Genomic DNA, 25,300 nt, shown 5'->3' with positions numbered 1-25,300 from the left:
GAGGAGAAAGCTTACTGCTCTTGAATACAGAGGAATGATGAGGGCATGAATGGGTCAGTGGTAGAGGGAGGATTCAGGAGGCTCTGAGAGGTTCCTTGAAAAGATAAGCACCTTAAGCAAGCCATGGCAAGGTTTGAGGGGCTTGAATGCCATTTTGAGGAAGAATGGGAAGACTTTAAAATATTGAATCTTTAAACCAAGTAAGATGACTGATTTACCCTACCATTTTTTGAAACCATATTTGATATTAATAAGTCCATAGGATTGGGTCAAATTTAACCCCTTTGGTTCTGCTGCCCTGAATCGGGTAGCTTTGGGAAGATTAACATATAAAAACAAAATAACTGATGTTTCTCTTTGTACATATGAGTATATTTTGAGCACATAATGGGGCATTATATGGAGATAAGGGCCATGTTTTTCTCTCTTGAGAACATTAACAAACGTGGAAGTTAGGGAGAGGGATGGGAAGGTCTTGCCCCTAGCTGAAACATGCTCTGAAAATGGAAAGAAGATACTTATATCTTGAGCATGGCCAAAGTGCCTGAAGGAGACAGAGCCCTGGAATGACTTCTCTATGGGGAGTGACCTGTTCAGGAAGAGGTGGGAGATGCTCTGGTCCCTACTCTGCTTGGCTGTAGTGAGCGTTTTGGCAGTCTCTGACCTCCCTTCTTTCTAGACCTTGTGATGCTCAGTTATAGGGGGCTTTGGTGATGTTGTCAGTACTTGGCTGCCAACGAATACCTTGCCTTCTATTTGAGCCAGTGAAAGGCAAGAAAAATCTTTCTGAGCCCTTCATGAAAATCAGTCTGTGCTTAAGAGAAAAGAGACAGGTATACGCAGTGATCTGCATGGCATTGTGGGAAGAAGGTAAAAACTGTGTCTCATGGTGTGACATCATTGGCACATAGGCCAGCTCTTCCTTGATGCTGGTACAGCTGTCTTCATAGCAGGACGGAGCATCAGAGAGCTGAGGGAGTATGATCATCTCTTTATGCCAAATTGGTATCTGCATGGCATTTTTATTATGCTTTGAATTTAATAGTGTCAAATTGTATCATTCAATATCTTTTATAACGTTTTTCAATTTATGTGCCTATATAATTTTTACATTTTCCATTTTATTGTTTGACGATTTCATACACATCTATAGGAAATTTTAGTCATTTTATCCCTCCATTCTCCTCTCTTATCCACCATCCCTCTGTTATTGATTGAAACCCTTCATCTTAAAACCCCTCTTACTTCCATATTGCGTGTGTGTGTGTGTGTGTGTGTGTGTGTGGTGGGGGGCACTAAATTTGATTAGAGATGTTTGACAAGTGTGGATAGGAGGTTATTTACTGAAGTATGAGCAACTTGTCAATGGCCACACCATGAATAAAAGATATTCCCTCCCCCAGAACCATAAATGGCTACAGGGCATTTTCTGACAATTGAGTTGCAAGGCTTCCATGTAAATGAGATACTTGGCAGCAAGAGAATTCTGGATGTTTTATTGCATTCCTGAGCTTTCTGTTATTTAGGTTGGCAAATACTGATTTCTCTAGAACCTGCTTTCCTCATGTTGTATTATAATCTTTTCCTTTATTTTGTTCTTTTTCTTTTCTCTTCTCCCTCCCTCTCTTCCTCCCTTCCTCCTTTCTTCCCTCCCTCTCCCTCCCTGCCTTCTTTCTCTCCTTCCTTTCCTCCCCTCACTCCCTTTCTACTTCCCTCCATCCCTTCTTCGCTTTCTCTCTTTCTCTGTCTCTCTCTGTCCTTCCCCCTCCCTCCTTCCCTCTCTCTTTCTTTATTCCTTTCTTTTGGATAATTTCTTAATTAGATTTATGCACAGAAAACTTAGCAGTGTACATTTAACCCAGTTTAGTGGTGAGTTCTTTGTCCTTTGCATTTCCAGCTTGGCAATGTGAGCCACAGATTTAGGACCCAAGACGCTGCCTCCCCAGTGGTGGCAGAGCTCACCATATCTGTTGTAATTGGTCCTAATAGCTTCCACCAGCTTGGCCAGAGCACTCTTGTGTTCCAAGTTAACCTGTGTGAAGGCAGCAGTGCAGCATGTCTTCCTGTGGACCAGCTGCCCCAGCTTGGGCTTCCCCTTGATGATGCAATAGGGGATTCTATCCAGTGACACAGAGCAGGCAGGAAGATAATGATGGGGACTGGGGTCACTTTCTTCCCTTTGACCTTCTTTACTTTGGACATCCTGCACAAATATATAACAAAAACTAATCATCATGTTGGCCTGGTACACAGGGCTGTGCAGTCAGGATCAAGATGGGAGACCGGGAATGACAAAGGCAGAACTCAGCAGACTGGTGCTCCCCCTCAACCCCTTCTCAAATTCACATCTTTTAAAATTAATAGTGTTACACATCCATAGACATACACATGCATATATAAATAAAGCCTGCTGGATCCACTGACCACTTGGGATTGAATAACCTATCAGGGAGCTCATCCCTCAAGAAGACTGGTTCTCTCTCTCTCTAGCAGTTACTAGTTGTTTGGAGAGCTTCATCTAGGGGCAAGGCCTTGTGAGATTCCCCACGCCCACCTTGAGATGTCAGGTGATGTCATTGTGAAGGTCTTATTTAGACAACCATATCGCGAGATTTCGTAGGTGCACCTTCCCAGCATATATAGAAGAGAATATCTTGTGCCAGATGTCCAGCTGGTCCTCTGTTCTTAGAATCCTTCTGTCCCTTCTCCTTCGATGGTCTCTGAGTTAGGTGTAGAAGTTGTGTTGCAGACATTTCCATTGGGGTTTGTATCCCATTGCCAGTGTTTCTCTGAATATTAACCTACTCCCTACCCTGACCCTCTGCCCCATCCCTACTTAAGCCTTTAACTCCCAGCATTTCCCTTTTTATTTTCTTATCACGTGTGTTCAGTTCATCCTTAAGTCCTCTCATCAGGTTTGTCTGTTGTTTATTAGAGACTTGATTAAAGAGGTTCATTTAGTGTTCTGGAGAGTTATAGGACACACCCATAAAATAATACAGCAACTCAACCACTGGGTATATACAAAGTTTCCAGTTTAAATGATTTTTTAATTGGTATGTATGTGTATGTGTCTCTGTGTATATATACAAGTTGTGCAGGCCTGAAGAGGGTATTAGATACCAGGTACTAGATACGTAGGTGGGTGTGAGCCCTATAACCTGGGTGCTGGAGCTGAACTTCAGACAATAAAGTGCTCTTGACTGCTGAGTCTTCTCTACAGCCTCATTCAGTTTCTTTTGCGGTAGGACATTGTGTGAGTTTCTAATACTATGGTTCAATGAAACGATGGTGGCATGTTCACAGAATAAATGCACGTGTCATGAGAAGGGACCATCTACACACAAACCTGGAGACACTTTTCAAATTCAGTAGTAGGCTTTGAATCTGGGCTGTCTGTAAAAGCAGAGTTTCTGCCTTGGTGCGGAGGGCATGAGTCACAGCGGTTTAGGATACAGATGCCTGCATTTACTCAGACTTAGAGTTTTCACTACGGGAGTTTATCAGGTGACTTATCATCCTTGGAACTCAAAGGTCTTTTCCATACAGAGGTGATATTTATGTTTAGCTTGTGATGTTGCTTTAAGAATCAGAGATGGATGGGACAGGTAACCCATGTGAAGTGCATGGTAGAGGGATGGCCCGTCGCTAGTGCTCGGGAAGTGGTACCCAATAGTGGACAGTTCTCTATCTAGAGAGGGGTTTCCAGGAGAATGCAGACTCATTCAGTCTCCTCAGTCTTTCTGAGCATGCGGCCACTTTCCGTCACGCCTGTGAGCACCTCAGGTGTGGAAGACGACCGCTCCCATTACTAGGTCCTGGGCTGGTGATGTATTCTTTCCAAATCTGAGCGCATCTGTTGAGGTGGGGCTTTGGGACAGAGCACAGGCCCAGGGGAGAAGAGAGGTGGGGGAGGTGAGCGTGAAGCTGCATTTGGTAATACAAACCACGTTTCCTGGCTCAGCCACTTAGTTCTCCCCCTTGGGAAATTTTTACTGGTATTTTGCCTGACTGCGAGTCTGCACTTCCTGTTATGAACTGGTTAAGGAGATAATGATAACAGGATTATGAGAAATGGTCGTGAGACAGACCTCACCGTACGACCATGGAGAATGGAGCCTCTGCCATCCGGAAAGGCAACAAAGACAAGTTGCTGTTCTTATTTGTTTCGTAAAATGTTACTTTATAAGCGATAAGGCAGTGCTGTCTTATTTTATACATTTTGAAAGACAAAAGGATGCAGGAATTTTAGAAGTGGCAAATGCTGCTTCTGCTCCATTACTAGTCACAGGCTGCTGTTTTCTTCCTCGCCATCTTCGGTCACATGCACGTTACGATGGATGTGCAAGTGAGCATGCAATCGTAAGACTTTGGTACATTTAAACAAAACAGGCACAAAACATATGTCAGTATGACTGTATGCATACACAACAAGCATAATCTTTGTGTCTTTAACAATACCAAATAACAATTAATATCTTCATGTAATCATATATTCTTAAAGAATGTATTTCACTTTATATTTATATGTATCCAGATCGATGTTAAATCTAGCTTTTGATGTTGTATATGAAGCTGCAATGAGCATCCATCATAAAACTCCACATCTGTGTGTTGTTGCTTTCTTGTTTTTACTTTTTATTATTTATTTGTGTATTTAATGTGGGGTGTGTGTGTGTCTATGTGTGTGCAGGAGCGTGCATCTGTGTAGGATACTGGCCTCCATGGCTTTCTACCCTATCCTCCCACTGAATGTGGAGCTTTTCATTTTAGCTAGAAAGGCTACTCAGCACCCCCAAGGAATCTGCTTGTCTCTACATCAGGGTTGATCTCAGGAATATCTAGGCACACACACACACACACACACACACACACACACACACACACGGTTTTCATGTGAGTCTGAGCAGTCTGATCTCATCTCCTCATGCTTACGGGGCAATCATTTTACCCAGAAACCATATCCACAGCCTTGAAGTTGCTTCTGGATAATGACTGTATCCCTGAACATGCTGATTTTATACATTTTTCATATGCTGCTTCTTAGTGTGGCACACCACGCCCCGTCTGCACTTTATGCGCCACCATATTGGTAGTTCATGAACCGGGCAAGGGGCTGGAGATTGAAACACATAAAGACTCACAGACGGAGAGAGACAGAGACACGGGTCATCCTTGAAGCCAGAATGCCCCAAGAATGCCCCCTTTAATGTGTCCAGGGGTAGCTTATATAGGGATAGCCACACCCCAGCCAAACACACCAGAAACCATTCTCCTGCCATCAGGAACTCCCGAGGGTCTTGTGCTCAGAGCAGTTGTAGGCACTCAGATCAGGGGAAAACAAGTTGTTTCAGGATCTGGGGGTTCACAGTTCCCAACACTTGAGAGTTCTCTTTTTATTCTTTGAGCGTTTCACACACGTGTACAGTGAAATACTATTATATGCACCCCATTCCTTATTTACCCCCAAGTTTCCTTTCATATCTGCTCCCAACAGTTCCTCCTCTCAACTTCATCTTTCCCCGCCTACTAAGTTCAATTAGTGTTGTTTTTATGTGCTTATCTTATGTGTGGGGCTATCCACAGGGGCATTGGACCTACCAGCATCCATACTTTCCAGAAAGAACGATTCTCTGTCAGTGGCGGGGCCCGGAGACCATCTCTCCTTTATTTTAAGAACTTGTGTAGGACAGTTCTGGTTTTGTATCATTGTTAGCAAAGTAACAACATTTTGACAGCTTACCACCGCAAGTTTGTCATTGTTTTGGGGTTGTATATCTAATAATTTTAAACGGTAAATTTGAAGAAAGTTTTAGCTATTTGTATTGCTTTGTTAACTACTATTAACACCTTTTGAGCACAATTAGGATGTTTTTCTTATTCTAAGATTATATAATGTGTATATGCATATGTGTGTTGCATTATGTGTGTGTATGCAAGTATATATCTATATCTGTGTTTGTGTGTGCTGTACTGTGAGTGTGGATGTGCACATATTTGAGTGTATGTGTATGTGTGTTTGTATAATGTGTGTGTATCAAAGTATGTTGACTGCCTTAAGTATTAAGAACATTTCTTCTCTTTTGTCACTTGAATTTGTATTTAGTTTATGACATATGGTAGTTTTCCTAATTTAGTATGTCCAACTCTATCAAGACCTTTTTGGTGTTTTAAATTATACATTGTGTGTGCATGCATGTGTGTGTGTGTGCGTATGCAAGGGCATATGCATATCTGCATTTGCCATGGCCTGTATGTGGAGGTCAGAGTCAGTTCTCTCCTTTTAACCTGGGGGTCATGGGGATTAAATGTAGGCTGTCAGGATTGGTGGCAAGTGCCCTTACCATCTGAGCCATTTCAGCGGCCCTCCAGTATTTTTATTTATTTATTTACTTATTTAATGCTTAGAGAACCTTTAGATTAATTATTTTTTAAAGTCCAAATTTATGCTTTATTCTTATCTGCAAAATAAACCCTTTAATCCATCTAGAATTTATTTTATCACAGTGTATGTTACTATACCACCTAATATTTTTATGTTTATGAATGCATTTATTATTTATTGCATAAATTAAAATATCTTTTTTTTTTTAAGAAACCATGACTTTTTGTAACCAAACACAGACTACAGAAGTGAAACCATTTCTTTCCTAGCTGCTGCAGGCCATATGAGATGGGGTGAGTTACTGGCCTCTCACCCTGGGGGAGTCTTAGATCATGGACCAATGCTGTAGTGCAGAGCTGGCCCATTTCTCTCTTAAGAAAGAGGCATTTTTATGTGGATGCACTCAAGGTCCTTAGTAAAGTCAGAGAGGCAACAATCTTCTGTTGATTGAATTTTAACTTAATTTAATTTAATTTCCTTGGCAATCCCAGATGGTGTCGTCCCATAGCTAGAGGCTAAAACGGGGCACTCTGCAAATGGAGGGAAAACATACTGACTTGTAATCAGAAACACAAGGCATAGAAGCAAATGCTGCTCATCGAAATGAATCGCAGTTGGATTCTCAGAGAACGGTGAAGTTGTAGACAGGGCTCCAAAAGCTTTGTTCAAGTTTAAGTAAGCAGCATTATCCCCCAAGGCTATCTATCCCTGGGGTCAGGATCTAGAAGGACAGGTTTGAAAACCATGAAATACACACTATGCAGGAAAACAAAACAAACAAACAGAAAATATGACCTAGAATTTGAAAAATCAATACTATTTAAATCATGGCTCATTAGAAACAACAGAAATGTCTGGCATTTTGACTCAGTCAAAGCAGGGGACTGACAAACACTTTAGCTTTGTCATTTGTTCTTTAGCTTGGTTCCACTAGAGTATTTATTTTCTAAAAAGATCGCTCTTGATGTGCAGTTTTATGTGGCTTGAGGTTGTCTGATGAGGCTGGGCGATGATCACGGTGACTCAGGACTAGGGAATGCCCTCTCTCTTTGGGAGACTGGGGATAGCTGACTCATCCCAGGGACCTCAACATCTATGCGGATTATTTATTCATCCTGGAAAAGCCATTTCCTGTCATCAGTGAGGATTCCAGTGAAGATGGAGCCAAGCAGCGTCTGGAGACAGCTAAGTCTGTCTGTAAGTTCTAACCCACCCACAAGGCAGATGGGCGACAGAAGCAGCCACCTCTCAGAGCTGGGAATGACTCCCCTCATTCACTCCCCACTGTGACCATCTTTCTGAACAACCCCAGAAGCAGGCCTGGGCCATTTTCTGATACAGCACTGATCCTATGAGACTCAATTTCTGCAGTCTTTGTGGTCTCCAAGGATGTTCAGGGCCAGAATCAATGGGATATGAAGTCACCCTTGTTAAGCCCCCCCCCCCCAGTTTTGGCAAATAAATGGTACGCATTCACAAAACATTTATGAAAACTCAACCCAGATAACAAGAGGATCTAGAGGTAGTGTCATCTATCCCCCCTTTTTTAATAGAAAACTGTCTCTTGAAAACCCTGAAATTGTACCATTTTCTATACCCTTGTAATAGGTCAGGTGCCAAAGCTTGATGAACGAGATAGACTCGCACAATGGGATCAAAGGGACAGCCAGCCCAGTTTATTTCCAGAGGAAAAGCTTACCCGGACACAAAGAGAGAAACAGGACTCGGCTTGAAACTAATTCTCCCCTGAAGTACAGATGTGAGAGAGCGGGAGTCCCGTCCATGGCGGCCGTCGGCCTGCACCCCAAGACTGCTCAACTGAGATGTAGATTGTTTGGTGAGCTGCGGAAATGTAAGCCATCCATTCAGATTAAAAGGAATTCTACACCCAAATTATGTCTTTAATCCTTTTTTCATTTTTCAAGTGAAGCAGACTTGCCACCTTCTGAATTACTTAAGGAATCGATTCCATCCATCTGCCCCTAAAGGTCGCAGGCTTTTCCAGTGACTCCCTCTCATCTTCTCACTGTCATGTGACTTCCTCCTACCTGAAGCACGTGACCCTCTGAGTAACCTCCCTAGAGCTCTCACTGGGTCTCATTCACCTGTTCTATTTGTTCATCTGAATCATATGACCCTCCTAAGGTTGATTTATTTATTTCATTTTTATGTGTTTTAATGTTTTTCCTAATGCACACATGTATACCATGTGCATGTCTAGTGTAAGTCGAGGCCAGAAGAGAGTGTCAGGATCCTCTGGAGCTAGAGCTGTGAGCTGTTTGATACGGGTGCTGGGAACTGAACCCAGGTCCTCTGTAAGAACAATTTCTGTTCTCTCCTCCTGAGTTGTCTCTCCGGCCTCATCACTGACTACTTTAAAAATCTGTGACTAGTCTGCTTTGGGGTAGAAGATGCCTGTCAGTGCAGGGACCATTGTGTCCCTGGAGGTAGTGTGTGTGTTACAAGCCTGGCTGTCTTGACATACAGAAAGACTTTGTGGGTGTGTTAGTTTGAATGTAATTGTCTCCCTTAAGCTCATTGGGTGTGGCACTATTAGGAGATATGGCTTTGTTGGAATAGGTGTGGCTTTGCTGGAGGAAGTGTGTCACTGTGGAGGTGGGCTTTGAAGTTTCATATATGCTCAAGCCACACCCAAGGTTTCAGATGACTTCCTGTTGCCTGCTGGATCAAATGTAGCTCCTTCTACACCCTCAGCTCCTTCTCCAGCACCATATCTGACTGCGTGCTGCCATGGCCCACTGTGATGATCATAGACTAAGCCCCTGAAACTGTAAGCCAGACAATTAAATGGTTTCCTTTATAGGATTGCCATGGTCATGGTGTCACTTCACAGTAATAGATATCCCCAGTAATGGTGATTCGGGTCTGAATGGTAGCTTGCTGAGGTACTGAGGCTGGTTGCTGCCTTCTAGCTTCTGGCTTATCCCAGGTGACTGTGTAGCCCCTCAGACTCAGGGGAGGAGGTGTAAAAGGCCTGGGCTCCGACTCTTGGAAGTGGAATGCTCCTTGGCAAATTAATCCTGCCATTTGAGAATAGAGAGACCAGTGCAGGTCTGTGAGCCCTGCCTCTGGATGCACGGTTCCTCGCTGTGTATATGTGGATGCCGGGTGAACATGAGAGTATGCATAAGTTCAAGTAAAAATAAATTAGGAGCTGGGGAGATTGCTCAGCCTCGGAAAAGTCTGTGTTGGGTAAACAGGAGATCTAAATTCAATCCTCAATACGCACATAAAAAGGTGGGTGTGGTTTCTGAGGTAAAGACATCATCTTAACTGCTACCTCTAGTCATCTGCCCATTAAAGTCTAGTGAGATGGGCACGATTACACTCATTCTACTTTTCACTTAGAGGAGTTAAGCACAGAAAGTTTAAGTGTTGTATCTTCAGTGACCCTGTAGGTCACTCTAGGTCAGAGCTCTTTTAAGTATATTCCGCCTTCCTAGGAGCTTCTTGTTTTGGTAAGAAATGAGGACCTTAGAGAAATGCCAGTCTGCTCTTTCTTTTGGCTAAATTGCCGGACTGATCTAGGCCTCAACGGTAGCTTCTTGGAAGATCAATGTACCTGTGCGGACCTCTTCCTTTCTCCAGCTTTCTCTTCCATTCGATGTCTCTGCCGGGAAGCTGTTGTACATCAGTGCTGTTGTACATGAGTTAGAGGCTGTGGGGGAAGGGTGGAGCGCATAGACCAAGAACGAAGGGTCCTCTTCAGGTCACCAACTTTCCTCCTCATGTGCAGACCTGGCTGTGTGTGCCATACACATGCCTTCCTGGGGTCCTCCTGGGGGTCATGAGGCTTCTTTCAGTGTGTAGGAATTCTATACTATTCTTCTTGCCAAGCGACTGATTGCCCACGGGAAAGCAAGAAAAACAGTTCTTACCTCACAGGGGACCAGAGAACGTTTATTCTGGAGTCAGATATTAGTGACCATTGTCCAGGAACTCAGACGCAGGATACCACAAGTTTCATGTTTCCACGTGGTAACAGCTGGAGGGTTTTTTTTTTTATAGTAGCAAAACAATGGAAATCATAAATCAAAACACTTTTTCAGACACACTGATGGGAACATTAGAGGTGATTTAGAGCAAAGTAAGGCAACCTCTGCTATAGGCCTCAGATACCACCCAGTGATATTCTTAGCTTGTGTGTTGGTGGCAGGTTTATATTTTCAAAAGGATTCATCTAAGTGTCACGGGAATGTGACATGTCCTAGTTTGGCTTCTATTGGGTGACAGACATGCCAATCACACAATTTATGGAGGAAAAGGTTTGTTTCATCTTACACCTTATAGTCCGTTATCAGAGGATGCCAGGGTAGGAACTCAAGGCAGGAACCTGGAGGCAGGAACTGACGCCTGCTTACCGACTTGCCCCTAGGCTCATGTTTAACCACCTTTCTTACATAATGCAGGCCTACCTGCTTAGGGATGGCAATGCCCACAGTGGACCGGGTCCTATTACATCAATTAGTAATCAAGAAAATGGCTCACAGATAGGCCACAGGCCGATCTGATCCGGGCAATTCTTCAGCTGAGGCTCGCTCTTCTCAAGTAACTCTAGTTTTGTGTTGACAGCTAAAGTATAACAGGCCGCACATAGAATTGGGCAAACTATGGCTAAGAAGAATGCTAAGGATAGCCCAAGTCAAACTCCCACTGTAATTAAAGTTCAACTAAGGAAAATCAGTCTCTGTAGGCACAGCTTTCCTTGTGGGAAATGTTCTTCACTCCGTCAGTTCAAGGCCCAGAGGTTGACTTTCTTTTGCATGACTCTCCTTGGCTGACTTGCCTTGCTTTATCTCTCTCAGTAGACACAGGCAAAACCATCAACAGTTTTAAAACACTTTCCCATTAGGCCTTTGATGCTTTCACCATGTAAAATTTTACCTGATGGATCATGGGAACCTGGGTTTTGCTTGTTGGCCAATGAATTTTGATTTGGTCTCAGGGCAGTGGGATGTGCAGAAATAAATAGGCTTGAATTATTCAAGAATTGTCTGAATGCTCCTGGGACGTTGCTCTGTTAACCCACATGGGTTTCTTTTTTCTTAAATTTATTTATTTATTATGTATACAATATTATTCTGTCTGTGTGTATGTCTACAGGCCAGAAGAGGGCACCAGACCTCATTACAGATGGTTGTGAGCCACCATGTGGTTGCTGGGAATTGAACTCAGGACCTTTGGAAGAGCAGGCAATGCTCTTAACCACTGAGCCATCTCTCCAGCCCACATGGGTTTCTGCTCCATGTTAGAATTCAGCCATTTCCAGTGCATCTTTTTCATTAGAAAGATAATGTAGCATTCTTGGATAGAAACCATTTATGAACTGACACAAAATTTTAGAAGGTTGTTCATGTTTGTTTAGTGTTTTGGAAAGGATACTATCAAAGGGTATCTGAGATTTTAACTTTTATATAGTCTGGAAAATGATTTAGGTGTTTTTATGAAAGAATTTATCTTGTTATAAAAATAATAACGAATAGTGATGGTTAAAATCACCAGTCCCCTCCTCCGTCCCAGTAATCTTTGCAAAGTAGAGATTGAAATCTTCCTTGAAATTATGATAAAACTTTATTGGTTCTCTCACAGATGTTAAATAATTTGTTGAGTGTCTTTACCTAGTTGGTTTTCAGTTGAGCTGAGATTTAAGCCCTACTCAATATAACCCTTATCCCAGAATACCTCCTGACCCATCACAAGGAAGAAAAAGGCCCGAAACATCTCTTTCTCCCCTCTCCTTTTCCTTCTCTCTCTTTATCTTCATCCCTCCTAAACCTAGAGTCTAGGTTCTAGTCTGAAATACTCTATCAGTGAGATAAAGCTCCAGACTATTCATCACCTTTTATTTGACCCAGAATCTCGATTAGTTGCCAAGCCTGGTCTCAAAGTCACTCTATAGTGACAGACAGGGTTTGAAATCAGAATGTTTCTGCCTCAGTCTCCTGGAGGGTCTTGGACATTAGGTTTGCCTTATCTTCCCTCTGACACCATGAGTTACTGACTGAAGTCATACCATGAACTGTGCTCAGCAAAGCCCATCTAGAACCTGCCATAAAGAGATCTTCAAAGGTTTGTTTGATGGTTTTATGGCAGAATATAATGGTTTAAGCTTTGAGTTTGGGGAGCAAACCAGACTTGGTTCAGATCTATTTTTTACAAATGTGGACAGTTTTCACAGACTTTCTGAATTTAAGGTTATGAGTAGAATATCTATCTATCTATCTATCTATCTATCTATCTATCTATCTATCTATCATCTATCTATCTATCTATCTATCTATCTATCTATCTATCATCTATCTATCTATCATCTATATCTGATGAAAATTAGACAAGTGAGCCCAGATAAAGCATTTTTTCTACCATGCCTTCTGTTCTCAATGTTGCTCGACTATCAAGGTTTCCAAGGTAGTCTCACTGAGGCTGGTCAGGGCTGTGTGTCCTCTAACTTGAAGACTATGGATGGGGCCATGTTTAGGTTAAGAGAAGCTCACTCTTAAATTCTCCATATGAATAAAACATATCTTGAGATAACATGAAAGTTACATGAGGACTTTAGAATAAATAAGAGGGAAGACAAAACAATATGACACCTCCCCCCAAACAAAACAAAATGAAAGAATAAGTAGGAGGCTTCAGCTACATTTTGGACTTTATTTACTTATTTAATTTATGGAGATATGGTCTCATGTATCCTAGTCTGGTTTCAGATTTGCTGTGTAGCTGAGGATGACTTTGACTTGCTGATCCTCCTGCCTCCGTGTCCTGAGTGTGGGGGTTACAGTATGCATCACCTTGCCTGGTTCTGTGTGATGCTGGTTTTCTGAGACAGGGCTTTGTGCTCACAAGGCAAGCACTCCACCTTCTGAACTACATCACTAACAAGCACGTCTTCTGTTTGTAGTTTTGAAAATTCAGACTTTCTGGTTCTGTCTCAAAGACCTCAGGGAACACAACCTTAACAGCCCCTGTTGTCCAAAACACTTAGTGGGAAAGTTTTGGGAATCCTGACTCAGTCTGTGCCCAAAGTCCACCCACTGCCCCTGAAAACAATGAATACAACCATCCTGTAGCTCCCTGCGACTGCTGCAGGAGGCTGCTGCCCATTGATTAGCAATGGGCACATTTTTCACCAAAGGCTCTGCCCTCCCTTGCTCTGCTAATCCTGTTTGCAAGCCTCTCTCCCCACAGAGATCACTACTTCCTAATAATGAATAAGCTTCCACTCCTGAGTTCAAACTGGCAAATTGCCACCTGGCGTTTATTAGCTTTGGATTAATGGATCAAGACTCAAACTTTCTAGTTAAAAGAACAAGACAAGCCCTTAGGAATCAAGACTCTTTAAAAAAAATTCCCCAATCACTTGGAATTAACATTTCTTGCAGTCCTGAGTTTTTTTTTTCTTTTCCTCTCTCTTTCCTTCTTCCTCATAGACTTCGATTTGGGAGTGAAGCAGAGGGAAAAGAACTTATTTTTCAGTCCTGTTGGAGCAGAGAAAATTATTGATGCCAGAGACTGTCAGTGATTTCAGCCTGGAAATTTTGAATGGGACTCGTATTGTGGCAGAAGTCACTGCTTCCTGTGTAGGTGCCTGAAGAGTCAGCTGGACAGAGACTAGCAAGCTCATTACATCATAGGCTTGAGGAGCAGGTGGAGTCAGGGTGGGGGAGGTGAGCCTGGAGAAGACTCCACTCCAGGGGCTTTGTGAATGATCTGGGCCACCAGAGGATGCACGATTGTCCTTGTTCTTGCAGCTCCAGGGAAAGGGGTCGGGGTGGGAGGATTTCTGAGAAGCAAATCTCGATTCAGAAATAGAAGGGGGTCTCTGGAAGGTGTGCAAAGTTGGCAGGTTGGCTTGAGGAAGCATGAGCAAGGGGACGGTGAGAGGTGAGGCTGGAGGTAGCAAGCACAGGTCACAAGCTGAGACTTGCTAGTCACTTCTTCTTGTCACTGCAAACCCCATGCCGTTGCAGCCATGGAAGTTTGGCCTACTGGGCTGATGCCACAGAGGTGACTGGGTATGGAAGGCATCTTGCAGTGGTCCAGTTTCCAAAGGGACAGTTAGTGGGTTAAGGATAATATTTAGACTAGAGCATTGGTACCTCCAGGGACACTGGATTGCAGACTGTTGAAACTGGTTGGGTGTTCTGGCTTCTGACTGGAAAGACAAAACAGATGTAAGGCAAAGGACTGACATGGAGTCTTAGGATAGAGGAGTTTATTGAGCATTTGAACTTGGTGTTTGAAAGAGAAGCCAAGTTACTTTTGAGAGGAAAATCTTGGTGGTATCCCTGAGGCTGTTCAGCCGGACATGCTCAGGAGATCCGGTGGACTCCTTGGAGAAGAGGGGACAGAATAACAAATACTGTGACCTCAAGGCAGATCTTGAATCCTCCTCATATGAATCTGAAAAGCTAAATTTGAAGCTTGAACCCATGACAGTCATTTTAAATAAGGAATAGGGACAAAAGGTAGGGTAATTTTTTTTTGAGACAAAGTTTCTCTGTGCAGCTTTGGTGCTTGTCCTGGAACTATCTCTGTAGACCAGGCTGGCCTAAAACTCACAGAGATCCGCTTTCTTCTGCCTCCTGACTGCTGGGATTAAAGGCATGCACCACCACCACCCAGCTAGGTGGGGAGACCTTACAGGATGCTTTTAGATCAGGATTCAATTTAAAGGAGAATTTGCCGGCTCTCCACATTTCAGCTTATGGCAGACATCTCAGACTCTGTATTTTCTTTTTTTGAGATGGGGTATGTGTAGCCGTGGCCAGCATCAAACTCATGACAATCTTCCCCCTTCAATTTTCCAAGTGCTGGGATTCCAGGCACCGATTCCCCTCCATGGCTTCAAATCTGTTTTGTTAATGTCCACACTCCCCACATTTCATGGCCAGGGAAAGGGCAATGATTGGGAGTCCTTGAATAAAAACAGGGAGGGCAGAGGAGTGGCGTCATCTCGCTATGGAAAGTTGAGACAGATATCATTTTCCAGGAGGAGACACACCCAAAAGAGAGCCCAGGCAGGAATTGGAGGCCAGGGTCTGAAAGTTCTGATATCAATCAATGGCAAGTATTTGTGAAAGAACAAAAGGTGGGGGGGGGGTAGAGAGACAACAATAGAACGTTCAGCACACACTATTTAACAGGTAGGTGCTATACTAAGTAGTCTAATCTTTCATGAATATTATATTTAAGTAATTATTCTTATGAGGTAGCTCTTCAACACAGTTTTCAGATGACAAATCTAAGAGTCAAACGGCACATCCGGAGTCACAGGGCTAGTAGTGACAGAACAGTAGATGTTCTGACATCAGCTATCTGAAGTCTAACAGCCGTTCCATATTGTTTCTTTAACACCAACACACCACTATCAAAACACCAACACAACACTATCACAGCATTTAAATATTTTTTTTTCGAGACAGGGTTTCTCTGTGGCTTTGGAGCCTGTCCTGGAACTAGCTCTTGTAGACCAGGCTGGTCTCGAACTCACAGAGATCCGCCTGCCTCTGCCTCCCGAGTGCTGGGATTAAAGGCGTGCGCCACCACTGCCTGGCTATTTAAATATTTAATTGCATTTTCGTCTTCTTTTTGCACAAGAGGAAACCGAGGATAAATGCCTCCTCTGAGGTCATTCAGCACGTGGTGAAGCAGAGGGCATGTGTGAGCTACCACCAGGCTTAGCTGACCAGGGAGCTCCTGGGTAATTCTCCCCTCCCAATCTCTCTGTAGGAGTGCTGTGGTTACGGATGAGTACCACCACAGCAAGCTTCTGTGGACTCTGTGGATTGAACTCAGGTCGTCAGGCCTTGTGTGGCGAGCGGCACCCCTTTTGAAAATAAGAACAAAGTACGTATATACATATGGATTTTGATGTAGATTAAATGAACTTTAATACCGCATTCTGTGAACATGTTTTGTACAGAAGGGGTGCTGTTAGTTCAGTTGCCCTGGCATTGCTGTGAAGGTGACTAAGTCTTCAAAGTTTCAGGTGTTAGAAAGACTCAGATTAAAACTCACAAGTGTTTCCTTTGCATCCTGCTCTGAATGGAACTTGATGATATACTAATTTCAATACTTTCTGTGTTTGTTACCATTACTGTCAAATTGCTGAGTCGACAAACGAAGATCACACTTCCTAACTAAGCGAGAGAGGCAAAAAAGCTCACCTTTTTTCAGTCTTGTTGCGAATTTCAAAATATAGCCAATTGGCTAGGTATAGCAGTGCATGCCTGCGACACCAGCACTCAGGAAGCTGAGACCGGAGGATTGGCAGTTCCAGACCAGCCTCGGCCATATAGTGAGACTCTGCCTCAAAAAAAAAAAATTGCTAAAGAACTCCATAGTGAAATCCTAAATACTGATTGCAGGCTCAGTGAGTTAGTATCAATTGATTTCTCTAGAGTAACCTCTAATTGATTAAAACCCACGGGTTTCAGTATCAACGGGAATATGATCTCCTTGGCACTAAGCGGTGTTAATCTGGCCCATGTGGGAGTCTGGAGAACTGATGATGCCACAGAGGGAAGACTGGGTCAGTGGAAGTCATGATGCGGTGTTGCTGGAGCCTGCATGAGCAAGCAAAGGCCTTGTGCCTGGGCAGTGCCATCTGCCTTTAAAAGAATCTTCTATTGTCACAGTATTTACTGATTCTGCTGCGCTATCCTGAGTGCCATATCTTGGGTTATAGCTACCTGAGGAAGAGGAGTAGTGTGGGTTTGCATGCTATGTCACTCCCTGAGCTTTGGGAAGTCTCTTTAGTTTTCAGTTTCCTCATATAAAGATGGTTTCTTGCCAAGACAATGGCTAAAATTTAGCCATCTCTTGCTTACTTATACTGGAAACTGTATCATCAGAATATATGTATTATGTATCTCAATAGTCTATCATGTACTATATCTATCCCATAATCTGTTCATGAATTATCTATAGATTATATCAGTCATCTGCCTATCTATCTATCTATCTATCTATCTATCTATCTATCTATCTATCTATCATCTATCAATCATGTCTATTATCTATCATCTATCTACCATCTGTCTATCTATCCTCTATTATTTGTCTGTCTGCCTATCTTCCTATTACCTCTCTTTGCTTACTATTCACAATAACCTAATGGAATTTCACCCCAATTTTAGTTATTTCAATGCCCAACTTGATGGTCTTTTTTGCAGCTGATTTTACTTCAAGTAACTCTAGAAAACAGGGTTGTTTAATCCAGAATTGCTTCTGAGGCCCATAGATACTGCTTTCTTATTTCTCTCTTGATTTCCTCCTCCTCACCTTCTGTGGTTCTAGAGGGAGAGAAGAAGAGAGGCTCTAGGTCTCTGCATTTTGTTTTTTGCTGATCTGAGTCAGTTTGTCTGTGGTTGAATGGGCCCCAGAGTATTGGTACCATGACCATTTCTTCATGATACATAGCTTTTGTGATCAGTAAATAAACTGAGTTTTAGAAATGGCAACAGAAGTGTTTATATCTTTACATTCAAATGGAACTCTATTTCCTTTAGTTAATCAATAGATTTGATGAAATACATAATCTGGAGATTGGGAACTAAAAGTTTCTTTGCTCTTGAAATTATTTCTGTGATTCTGATCATTCATGATTTGTTTATTTTGAGTATGCATTTGCTCATCAGACATTTATTGTATACCTGAAGATAAAAGGGAGAAACTGAAACTTACAAGAGCCTCTATTAACCATGGTTATTATTTAAAGGTATTTGCTAATCTTGGTTGAGTTAATATGGTGACCATCACAGGATTCAAGGTCCTGTACAATCTATCCCATTTAATTGAATCCTTTTGATGACCTCTGATGCTCTGTTGTCTCTCTCTTCTAGATGATTATCATGTGACCTAGGTTGACACATTGGGTCATCCACAAGCACCTGGCTTGAACTATTAGCCCCTGAGTCCTGTTTTCAGTGGCATCTGTGGGTTCGGGTAAGAACTGTGATTTGTGTTTCCCCTGGACCCTAAGAGAGACATACATGGACCTAATCTACACACGAAGTAGAAAAAGACAAGATCTCCTGAGTAACTTGGGAGCATGGGGATCATGAGAGAGGGTTGAAGGGGAGGGGAGGGGAAGGGAACAGAGAAAAATGTATAGCTCAATAAAATCAATAAAAAACAAAATTATTTTAAGTAATAAAAAGGTAAAATTGATTATGGAGAGAGGGAGAGAGAGACACACACAGAGAGACACAGAGACAGAGAAACAGAGAGAAAAGGTAACTCTGTGGAGTTGTTTCTCTCCTTCTGTCTTTACATGGCTCTGGAAATCCAATTCCACTGAGTCAACTTGCCAGTCCAACAGATTTTTATTCCCCTCTCTCTAGCTATTAAAAAATAATTACATTGTTTAGGATCTTTCCAAATTTTCATCTTCTAATGTCTACTTGTTCTCCAACGGAGTTCAGTTTCCTTTTCTGTTGATTGCCATCTGGTTTCCTATGACCATAGAAGCAGCCACAATAAAGAAAAAGGGAAAGAGAGGGAGAATACAGAGAGAAGAAAGTGGGGGAAGAGGAAAAGGAGAAAGAGGGGAAGGCAGGAGCTGTGACATGCTATGCGTTTGACATTCTTGTCTCATTTATCTTCAGAACCACCTTGGGCATGGTTCGATGTAGGCATGCTTCCAGACGGTAGCTAATGGTAAGGAGCTGGTTCCCTGGATAAGGCGCTTACTGTGCAAACATGAGGATCTGAGTTGGATCCAGTTTGGTTCTGACAATGCATATCTACAATCCTAATGCTAGGAGACAGAGAAAGGCAGACGCTGGGAGCTCATCGTCTAGCCAGTCTAGCCAAAATTGGTGAGTCTCGCATACAGTTCAAAACTCTGCCTCCAAAAACTAATGAAATATAATTGAGGAAGACATCCTGGCACTCAATTCACCTAGATAAGCAAGTGTAGTCACACATATAGATGTGCTTACATCTCACACACTCATACACGCACACATGCACGCATGCACGCACGCAAGCATGCACGCTTAACAATGTCACTAGGTTCTCTCATTCTCTTCCCTCCTGCATACAGATCCTTCATCAGGGTGCCCTGTGATCCCGAGGGCTAACCTGCTTGGGCCTCTGACTAACCACAAGAAGCCAAGCATGCCTGCTAATGCTCTCAACTGACTGCATTGGACAAGCCATGGATGAGGAAGCTGAGACTTGAGGGCTATTCCAGCAGTCACTAGCACTTGCTTTGATTAATAACGCCCTTGATGGGGGAATCCTCAGGAAGCCAGATCTGCTCTACATAGACTTATAATTTTGAATGAAGCCTGCTAGACCCCAAGTGTGGCCAGAGAGGCAGCTGTGATCACTCTGCAGATGCCAATCACTTTCACACGCCTCCACAAGGGACTCAGAACCTGACCTAGGAAGAGGCCTGATAGAGAATTCCCCAAATTTCTGTCTAGTAGCACAAAGATTTTCCTGAGGAAGCAACAACCACAACAACAAAAGCGAAACAAGAGAACTCGTGGAAGCCCTTTCCTTGTTCACCATTCTGCCCATCTTCCCACAGGAGGTCTTTTTCTTTCCCAAGTGTTTATGATGCTGGAAAATTTTTCTATGGCTTCCCTGGATGGCTCCAATATCTAAAGATGTCCCTCACCTCTGGATTTATTACTGGGCTTTTCTGAGTGGGGTCAAAGGGCATCCCAAGCCCCATATTTGGAGCCTCCTCCTTCCCTTATGTGCTCCATAACTCTCCTCTGCCACTTATTGACATTTTAGACACTTGATCTATGACTGCCTCTCCCTTCCTCCCCCCTGTGTCCATGCCTTGGTTTCTAGGGACAGCAGGAATATATTATTTCAATAGTGAAGACAGGGCCCACTGATTTAGGCTCTGTGAGTGAAAAATTTTCTCAGTGAAAAATATTTTTTTTTGCATAGGTTCACATTGGATTTAAGCCTGGAGTGTTCCACATAAGACTAAACATATTCTTAAGGTTCTAGACCTAATAACTTAAGACTGAGATTAGGAATGAAGCTCTGCATTTTGTAGCTCTCTAATTCTTGGGTTTATGTGCATTGTCTCCCTAGTCTGGGAAGGTAGGTACTACCTCCATGTTATGAGAAGTGTGCTTGATCAGGTGCTGCCTGGGGCAGGAAGTTGGGCCGGGCATTTTGGCTTATCCCTCTTCCCTTTACCTGCTAAGGATTGCTAAGACTAACATCCATGTCAGCATAAATTAGGAGATTCTTTGAGATGAAAGCTGGGTCCAGGAATTGTCAGCTTCCTAGAAAAATCATTTGGCCTCATTGCAATGAACGTCTGCAAACCTACACTGCTCGTGGACTCTGACCCTGCTCTTCGGAGGTCACAGTCTGGGTCAGTTATGTGCTGGACCAGAAGGGGCTGCGATGAATTCGTGGGCTTTGAAGATCTGGTTTCTTTATTCTGCTTCAAAATCAACCTTTAATTCTACAAAATGACTTAGAGTATCGACTCCAGAAATCATCCGCTCCTGGGCTTTGGGGAGTCCTTGATGGTATCGGGAACAATAGGTTAGCTCTGCAGTTGCCCAACTCTGATCTTTGGAGGGTGCCTGTCCATGATGGATTTTCTATTGCTTCAGGGGAAAGAAGAAAATAGGGACCACAGCCAGCTTTCTTAATAAAGCTATTTGTGTTCAATTTAAAGGTCTGCCTTTATCTCAAACTCATATATATTTTATATTTTTTGATGTTAAATGATAGGATAAATTTTTTTTTGCTTTCTCAATTCTTGATTGGTAAAATCGGAAGTCTCTCTCTATAGAAAGTCTCTCTGTATATAAAGAAGATTTGCATATACTCAAGCAGATATGTAAAATTGGTTCATGGAAACAAAGTTGGAATTCACTAGTTTAACAGATTTTTTTTTAAAATAGTGACCTCTGTCATTTGTACAATGGCGTTTTCTTTTGATATGCTATCAGTCTTGGGTAATCTGATTTTACTTTATTTGAGCAAAATAAAAATTTTATCTTCACCTTCCTATCAATCAGTTCATGTGTAGAAGAGATTGGCTTCCCTCTAGCTATAGGGACTTAATCTCTCTCTCTCTGTCTCTCCCTCTCTCTCTCTTTCTCCCTTCTAATATGTTAGGGAACCAGAGGTGACCACTGGAAGTGACATAGGACAGTTTTGGTTTGACACACAGAAACAAATACACTTGCTTATTATCAGCTACAATTGACATTGGATCAATTTATTTTTATGTTTAATGCAGCATTTTAGGAAAAAAACTTATGAGGCAAAGTTTATAATTCTATATTCTTGGATCTCCTTTATTAATGAATTAAATTAGGTATGCTGTACATAAATTATACTTATTTTTAATTTATAAACACTTTAACCAAAGACTTAAGAGTTGGAGTTGAATGGAATCTCGCATTTGGCTCACTGTTGGCTCTTACAAATTTGAGTGTTAACCCTGGAGAGCCGGCTTCCACGTATCTCCCTGTCTGCTTACCTTAGCTGGCATGCACCTTTTCAAAGCCCACCATGGTCTTCCTCTGATGTGCAGGAACAATCGGGAGCATTTTGGTCTTTATTTATTGGAGCTGCATAATCTAATTATCTCTCATTAGCACACACCTGATTATTTCATTTATCTTTGTAAATGTGACAACAAAAGGCTCACTTTAATTAAGCAGACCAGCCATTAGCTCTTGTTTTATAGGAGTTTTAAACATCCCTGTCCTAATAGCACAGGGCACGATTATAATCAGACTCCCAGTGCAGAATGGTACAGAGGACAGTTTGATTTAGAACTCCATTTAGGTGGATGTTACGCAGCCAGAGTGACTCTCCAACAACAGAGGTGCGGAGTGCACTGGCCAAAGGCAGGGAGGATGCAAGAGAACCCAGCCAAGACCTTCTCACCTCTATTACCATAAAGGCAGTGACTTCATTACTTTGAAAATTATTCATTCATAACAGTAGCTGTTATTATTTATCAATCATCTATTATAGGCCAAGCCTTGCTTGTTACTGTAGGTGTGTTAATAGTTTTTACGAGTCTTATGATAGTTTGTTGGAATAGGTGTGTTAACACAGACCGCAGCTCTCAAGACCGCAGCTCTCATCTTAAATTGAATAAGGGCTGGTTTATTCTCCAGCTGTATTGGATGACCATGGTCTGGGAACACAGATTTAGGTTACTCTAAATTCCATGTTCCATTGTGAAAGCAGTTTCATGAAGTTGTGTTTTTTTTTTTTGTTGTTGTTTTTTAATAGTTTTACAGAACAGAGGTAGCAGTAAATCAAGGCATGTTTAAAATACATTGGCGGGTACATCAAGATGGGGGCAGCTTTCCAAAAGCTCAAGATGCTATCTCATGACATTCTTAATGTTTGGATTGGTAGAAGGTAAAGCAATAGATTCCGAAGGGTTTCTGATCGATTGTCACAAGATGTTAGTTCTGACTCATGAGGGTGAAGAATGTCTGTTCCTGAGAGCCAGAACTTAGCCCATGAGAAGGTAATTAGCCCTGGACCTGCAACATTACAATCTCTCTACAGCGCTGAAATCCTCTACAGCCATTCATTCCCTGCAGACTCTCATCCACAGGCATTATTATCTTATTGCCATTCTGTAGATGAGCCAACCCAAGGATAGAGGCTAAACTAACGTCTGTGCATGCAGCCATCAGCACTAGAGTCTTTATTTGGTTTTACTACCTTGCATGTTGCTTTCTTCTCCTTCTTTAGTCAGAATGCCAATGGGGTCTTTACCTCTGTTTGCTTCCTGATTTGTTCATCTTCCCCATTCCTTCACTCCATGACAGCTGAGAACCACACTGGCCTACAGATATTGAGATGATGAGCAAGGCAAGGCCAAGACTCTTGAAGACTTTGCAAGGAGATGGAGTCAGGTACAGAGACAGAATGTAATAACGCAGGGACAACGAGGAGAGGGCCAGAAAGAGAGGGCATACTATAACATGATGGACATATCTACATGCCAAATCAATATTCATAACACGGAACTGTCCCCATTCATAATTGTATATTGGGTTTCTATACTTTTCCTGACGAAGGGTTGTTTTTATCTTCCTGGAAAGCTTCTGATAAACCCTGTTCATTACAGCAAAGATTTTTCTAAAAAGATTTATTTTTATTAATTTTAATTGTGTGTGTTTATGTGTGTGTTTGTGTGTTCACAAGTGAGTGCAATGTCCATAGAGGCCAGAAAGGGCATCAGGGCTCCCTGGAGCTGGAGTTACAGGCAGTTGTGAGTTGCCAGACATGGGTGCTGGGAACCCAACTCTTGTCCTCTGCGAGAACAGAACGTGCTCTTACACTCTTAAGAACAGGCTCTGTAGAGCAGGGACTGAGTCAGTGATACATTGACATTTTACACAACTCTGGCAGGGTCTATCACACAGTACATTTTTTTCTTCTTTTCTAAAGACTACATGCTCTTTGAAGAATCAGAAAGTCCAAAGAAGGATGACAGTTGTGATACAATGGTTTAAAACAGGCTCGTGTCCAGGCTTCACCATGTGTGAATCTAGTAGACCATCACCGGACAGGCCTCTGCTTTCCCATCTGTGCAATGATGACTGTGACATCAACTTTGCAGTATAATTATATAGAGTCAGACCATCTGCTCTGGGTGAAGTGTTGGGATGGAGTCTATCATGAAAGAAGTGCTCAAAATTTTAGAATTTAAAATATTAGCAGAAGTTACGTTAATCTCAAGGCTAGGTGATTGGTGATGACAGACTAGAGAGAGAGAGGTGGTCATAGTGTCCAGGACTCTGAGCCAGAGTTCTTCCATGTGAGGACCTTCTCACGGGCCATAAGCCACCAGCCTGATCACTTATCTAAAGAACTGTACACTTGTCCATCAGTCTATCTCCATGGTGGCTGGCCATTAGTCCACCCCCAGCTGGCCGTTAATCTGTTCTTAATGAAGGCAGGTGACTCTCAACACTCCCTCCTCCCCCACTAGCCTTCCTTTCTTACCGTGCATATATACCCTCTATGTGTGTATGTGTGTGCGTGTGTGTATGCGTGTGTGTGTGTGTGTGTGCATGTGTGTGTGTGTGTGTGTGTGTGTGTGTGTGTGATAACTGGAGGAGAGACCATGAATTTGAGAGGCAATTGTGAGGGGAATGTGGGAAGAGTTGGAGTGGAGAATGATATAAATAAATGTACCCATGTAAGGAAATTTAAAAAATAACTTTGTTAAAATTATTCAGGAAACTAAACTGGATGGCCACATAAGATGGCATGTATGTATCCCTATGTGTTGAGGGCAAGACCTCCCAGACCAGAAGACCCAGCGCAGTGGAGTTTGCCGATTCATGATTGAGGTGAGCAGAACCAGCAGTGTGAAAGACAGCTTTGTTAGTGGGATGGAGACAGGGTGTGTCACGACACTAAAGCTGCAGGCCTAATCTGCCGTAGGAGGCAGATGAGCCCTTTTGCATATCTTATTACCATTCATTAATAATGTAAAGCAGAGGCAGATTTTTTATTTGTTTATTTTTGTGTATATATGTATGCTTTTATTCCCTCTGCAGGTACACGCGTGTGGAAACTAGAGGTCAACTTCGTTAAATTGCTGTCCACCTTGTGTTTTGAGACAGGGTCTCTCACTGGCTTGGAACTTGCCCATAGGCCATAGATGCCTAGGGATTCTCTTATCTTCACTTATGTTGAAATAGGAGCGGCAGCAGGGCTGCATCCCCGGCACCGGCCGCCCGCATGGCTAGCTTATACCCAGAAATAATTACACGGAAACTGTATTCTTTCAAACACTGCCTGGCCCGGCTAGGTCCAGTTTCTTATTGGCTAGCTCTTACATATTGTTCTAACCCATTTCTAATATTCTGTGTAGCCCATGAGCTGGCTTACCAGAGAGGATCTTAA

The sequence above is a fragment of the Alexandromys fortis genome, unplaced genomic scaffold, assembly GCF_014885135.2.
Source record: "Alexandromys fortis isolate MF-2015 unplaced genomic scaffold, M_Fortis_MF-2015_v1.1 scaffold_22, whole genome shotgun sequence".
Lineage (NCBI taxonomy): Eukaryota > Metazoa > Chordata > Mammalia > Rodentia > Cricetidae > Alexandromys > Alexandromys fortis.
The sequence above is the reverse complement of the archived record's forward strand: the minus strand, read 5'-3'. Positions refer to the sequence as shown.